Consider the following 6,542-nt stretch of genomic DNA (forward strand, 5'->3'; position numbering starts at 1 on the left):
TATATACACTACACACACTAAAACAGTTTGGAAATTGATAGAACTATATACTCATAGGGTGATGAATATATTTAATTTTATTTTTTATAATCTTCTGTTGTTTCAAAATTTCTATAATGGATATATTCTTTTTTAAATTAGACAATTTACTTTCCAAAAGCACATTGCCAGGGTTCTCTGGGCAGTTTCTGGGGCACTGCCGCTACTCTCCATCTCCTTATATTCTAAAGGCCCAATGGTAGCGTAACACATGCTCTGCACTGCATTCACCGTCAGCATTTCATGAGCTATTTCTTTTAAAGAAACTTACATGAAAACACTACTTATTTTTTTTTAATCTATTACTTTTTAACATCTCTAAAGGAGATAGTAAGTGCTAGTTAATTGGTTGGTCAAACATTCTATGTGACAATTTTTAAGAAATTGAAAAATATACCTCTAGAGAACATACTGGGCATCAAAATGTTTTTGCATAATTCCTTCTATAATACTTAGTAACTGCAATTTCAGAATACTAAGTACATTACATCTCAAATAGGATTTACTTTCTTTGAGCTCAGCTAATTACTTTGTTTCATAATTTGTTTAATCCCTGATGAATAAATTGCAAAACTCAGGACAATTATTATAAGATACTGACTGGTTAACTATGCTCATAAAAATATCAGGGTGAGGGACTATGTGCACCTTTGAATCTGTGTTTCACAATGTTCCTGCTTTTATTATTGTCTTCTCACGTGCTATTTATTCAATAAGCTATTCCTAGATGAAATGTAATGTCTAAAGTAACATTTTATACTATAAAATAGTATTACACATTATGCTATAATGCTAGATTTTATGGTCCCATAAAATTGTTTCAGGAAATGCTTTTTGGGTCCAAGCTTTAGGCCTTTGTGCCTTGAGCATATCTCATTTTTAAAGCAGTTTGGTTGGCAATTTTTTTTCTTTCTTAAAAATCAAACTCGAAATAAGGAAGATGGCGGCGAATGGAGTGCATCACCCCTGTGTACCGCTTCACAGTGCGGGTGAATGACGAGTTAGAATGGCCAAAAACTATCTTGTTAGGAATTCCCAGCATAATTGGGGTGCACCGAAACCTAGAGGAAGGATTTCCATCGCCCGAAGATCGGTTACTGGGGATCAACCACAAGCGATTTGTCTGCACGGAGATTCAAGCTGCTTATTCAGCGACTCGCCCCGCTGCTAGAGACTGCGGCGCGTGCCGGGAAACGGCGAGCTGGCAACGCAGAGATACGGTGCTGCTGATTCTGCGGGCGCCTGCCGGCTGTGCACTCACTGTGCTCAGAGCTGAATTTTGGATTTGAGACAGGGGAAGGAAGCGGTCCAGTTCTGTCCTCCACACTGGTCAGACCACCGAGGAAGCCAGTGGCCACCATCTTGGAGAGCTGACGTCACCATTGCCAGTTTTCGACTGATCGCAGCTCACTCAGTGATAGAAAAGGTCTGTGACATTTAGTCCATCTCCCATACAGCGGGGAAATCACATAAAATCTCTCCCCGGCTTTCCGGGGGCATGATTAACAGAGTGAACGTGAGTAGAGGCGTGGGGGAAAGGCAAAGGCACCTGACCCCCAACTCCTCCCTCCCACCAGCAGCGAAAACGAAACCTGTTTTGCCAGCTCTAGGAGGAGGGGCTAGCGGAGGGAGTCAAAACAGTAAGGTGCCGGTTCCCAAAAGCCGCACTCCACGTCCAGGAAACTGCAGGCACAGAGAGTAGTTTGAACTTCTGAGAGGTATCACATGGGGATAGACCTGGCTGGCAGGAGAAGCCAGGGGACTAGAAACCAGGAATTAACCTAAGCTAACAGATTTTGAGAGACACCAGTCGGGGGAGGAGGGAGCGGCCTCACACGGACTGTTTCCTATAGCCGGAGGGCAAAATCTTGGCCTGGAAGGCATAGCACCACCTACTGGAAGCGAAGAAAATAGAAGCCTAACAGTGTCCCTTTTTCCTGTAATTTTTTTTTAATTAATTTTTTTTTTTGGTTTAATTTTAATTTTTTTCTTTTCTACAATTATACTATTATATTTTTTAAATGTAATTTCTATTTTACTGCATTTTATTATTATTTTTTATTATCATTTCCTTTTCTATTCTTTTCTCTTTCTTTGCTTGCTTCCTTACCTTTTCCCTATCTTTCCTCTTAAGCACAACCACCCAGATTATGTACAACTTACTAAATGCAAATAGATGAATACTATGAATTGGTCCATTGTCTGCCTAAGCCCTTAACTACCCCCAAGTACTCCTGTCTATTCTCTTGTTAATATCCACCTGCATTGGAGCAACCCCCCAAAGAAGCTAACATATACTAACCTCCATACCATCAAAGTGCCCGACCTCATCATAAAATCCTAAGTTCAAACCTCAATTCTATACATGCCAACAAATTCTGTAGGCCTCTAATGAAACTAATGAATTTACCTTAAAGCACAATTAAACCCAACATCTCTAAACATTGTCTCCCAACACAAAGGAGAGATATTGGAACTATAAAACCAAAACAAATTTAAAGAAGAAAACAGAAACACAGCAGTCAAACAGAGTTGGAAAGCAACGTGAGCACCATGAAAAAACAAGGGAAAAAAGGATTACAAACAATGCAGGACAACATAAATTCACAGGAGAACCTAGAGGCTTCAGAAAAATGGACAGAGAAAGAACTCAAGGCATACCTAACTCAGATGGAACGGAATCTTAGAGAAGACTTTAGACAGCAATTCCAAACAATGAAATTATACTTTGAAAACGAATTAAATAGGCAAATACAAATGGCAAACAATGAGCTATACCAGGAGATAGAGATTTAAAAAAAAAAATCAAACAGTAATCCTAGAAATGCAGGAAACCATAAACCAAATTAAAAACTCAAACGAGAATATTACAAATAGACTAGATCAAATAGAAGTCAGAACATCAGATAATGAAGACAAAGTGTATCAACTTGAAAAGAATATAGTCAACACAGAAAGGATGCTAAAAAATCACCAGCAATCTATTCAAGACACATGGGATGTTATAAAAAAACCAAACTTGAGAGTCATCGGAATAGAAGAAGGCATAGAGATTCAAACCAAAGGAATGAACAACCTATTGAATGAAATAATCCTAGAAAACTTCCTGGATATGAAAGATGGAATAGATTGCCAAATCCTGGAAGCCTACAGGACCCCAAACATAAAAAAAAAACCCTAATAGACCAACTCCAAGACACATAATTATGAAGATATCCAACATACAGAACAAGAAGAGAATATTAAAAGTGACGAGAGAAAGAAGGCAGATTACATTCAGGGGTAAACCAATTAGGTTAATGGCTGATTTTTCATCACAGACGTTGAAAGCAAGAATATCCTGGAACAACGTATTTCAAACGCTGAAAAATAATGGATTCCAACCAAGAATACTGTATCCAGCAAAATTAAGCTTCAGATTTGACAATGAAATTAAAATATTTCACTATAAACAAAAATTAAACGAATTCGCAGCCAGAAAACCAGCACTGCAAGGCATTCTGAGCAAAACACTACAAGAAGAGGAATCGAAAAACAGCACCCAAAACTAACATTGGGAGGTAACTCAGTAAAGGGAAGAACAAAACATATAACCAAAAAGGAAAAACGAGCCATATTAAAATAAATAAATAAATAAGCATGTCTGGAAGTACAAACAATATATCAATAGTAACCTTAAATGCTAATGGCTTAATTCACCAATCAAGAGACAAAGGCTAGCAACCTGGATTAAAAAAAAAATCCAACAATATGTTGCCTTCAGGAGACTCATATGATAGGAAAAGACATACGCAGGTTGAAAGTGAAAGGCTGGGAAAAATCATACCACTCACATGGTCCTCAGAAGCAAGCAGGAGTGGCCATACTCATATCGAATAAAATCAACTTCAAACCTAAGTTAATCAAAAGGGATAAAGAAGGCCACTATATACTGTTAAAAGGAATCATCCACCAATAAGACATAACAATTATCAATATGTATGCACCAAACAATGGTGCTGCAACGTTCATAAAACAAACTCTCCTCAAGTTCAAGAGTCAAATAGACCACAACACAATAATTATCAGTGACTTCAACACACCGCCCTCTCCATTGGACAGATCCACCAGACAAAAGCTGAATAAAGAAACTGTAGAACTCAATAGCACAATTAATAACCTAGACTTAACCGACATATATAGAATATATCAACCATCATCAAGTGGATACACGTTCTTCTCAGCAGCACATGGATCCTTCTCAAAGATAGACCATATATTATGCCATAGGGCAACTCTTAGTAAATATAAAGGTGTGGAGATAATACCATGTATCTTATCTGATCATAATGGAATGAAACTGGAAATCAATGATAAAAGAAGGAAGGAAAAATCCTGCATGATCTGGATAATGAACAATATGTTACTGAATGATCAATGGGTTACAGAAGACATAAAGGAGGAAATCAAAAAATTCTTAGAGATAAATGAAAATACAGACACAACATATCGGAATCTATGGGACACAATGAAAGCAGTTTTAAGAGGGAAATTCATTGCCTGGAGGTCATTCCTCAAAAAAAGGAAAAACCAACAAATAAATGAGCTCACACTTCATCTCAAAGCCCTAGAAAAGGAAGAGCAAAACAACAGCAAATGTAGCAGAAGGCAAGAAATAATTAAAATCAGAGCGGAAATCAACGAAATTGAAACAAAAGAAACTATTGAAAAAATTAACAAAACTAAAAGTTGGTTCTTTGAAAAAATAAATAAGATCGACAGACCCTTAGCCATGCTAACGAAGAGAAGAAGAGAGAGAACTCAAATTACTAACATACGGGATGAAAAAGGCAATATCACAACAGACACTACAGAAATACAGAAGACAATTAGAAATTATTTTGAAAACCTATATTCCAATAAAATAGAAGATAGTGAAGACATCGATAAATTCCTTAAGTCATATGATTTGCCCAGACTGAGTCAGGAGGATACTCACAACTTAAACAGACCAATAACAATAGATGAAATAGAAGAAGCAATCAAAAGACTTCCAACCAAGAAAAGCCCAGGACCGGATGGGTATACAGCGGAGTTTTACAAAACCTTTAAGGAAGAATTAATACCAATACTTTTCAAGTTATTTCAGGAAATAGAAAAAGAAGGAGCTCTGCCAAATTCATTCTATGAGGCCAACATCACCCTGATTCCGAAACCAGACAAAGACACCTCAAAGAAAGAAAACTACAGACCAATATCTCTGATGAACCTAGATGCAAAAATCCTCAATAAAATTCTGGCGAATCGGATACAAAGGCACATCAAAAAAATTGTGCACCATGATCAAGTAGGATTCATCCCTGGGATGCAAGGATGGTTCAATATACGGAAATCAATAAATGTTATTCACCACATCAATAGACTTAAAAATAAGAACCATATGATCATCTCAATAGACGCAGAAAAAGCATTCGACAAAGTACAGCATCCCTTTATGTTCAAAACATTAGAAAAACTAGGGATAACAGGAACTTACCTCGACATTGTAAAAGCTATCTATGCTAAGCCTCAGGCTAGCATCATTCTCAATGGAGAAAAATTGAAGGCATTCCCCCTAAAATCTGGAACAAGACAGGGATGCCCTCTATCACCACTTCTATTCAATATAGTTCTCGAAACACTGGCCAGAGCAATTAGACAGACGAAAGAAATTAAAGGCATAAAAATAGGAAAGGAAGAACTTAAATTATCACTATTTGCAGATGACATGATTCTATACCTAGAAGACCCAAAAGGGTCTACAAAAAAACTACTAGAACTAATAAATGAATTCAGCAAAGTGGCAGGATATAAAATCAACACGCATAAATCAAAGGCATTTCTGTATATCAGCGACAAAACTTCTGAAACGGAAATGAGGAAAAACACTCCATTCACAATATCCTCAAAAAAAATAAAATACTTGGGAATCAACCTAACAAAAGAGGTGAAAGATTTATATAATGAAAACTACAAAACCCTAAAAAGAGAAGTAGAAGAAGATCTTAGAAGATGGAAAAATATACCCTGTTCATGGATAGGCAGAACTAACATCATCAAAATGGCGATATTACCAAAAGTTCTCTATAGGTTTAATGCAATGCCAATCAAAATCCCAACGGCATTTCTTGTAGAAATGGATAAAGCAATCATGAAATTCATATGGAAAAATAAAAGACCCAGAATAGCAAAAGCAATTCTAAGCAGGAAGTGCGAATCAGGCGGTATAGCGATACCAGACTTAAAACTATATTACAGAGCAATAGTAACAAAAACAGCATGGTACTGGTACCAAAACAGGAGGGTGGACCAATGGTACAGAATAGAGGACACAGAGACTAATCCACAAAGCTACAACTATCTTATATTTGATAAAGGAGCTAAAAGCATGCAATGGAGGGAGGATAGCATCTTCAACAAATGGTGCTGGGAAAACTGGAAATCCATATGCAACAAAATGAAACTGAATCCCCTCCTCTCGCCAT

The sequence above is a fragment of the Marmota marmota genome, unplaced genomic scaffold, assembly GCF_001458135.2.
Source record: "Marmota marmota marmota unplaced genomic scaffold, marMar, whole genome shotgun sequence".
NCBI lineage: Eukaryota > Metazoa > Chordata > Mammalia > Rodentia > Sciuridae > Marmota > Marmota marmota.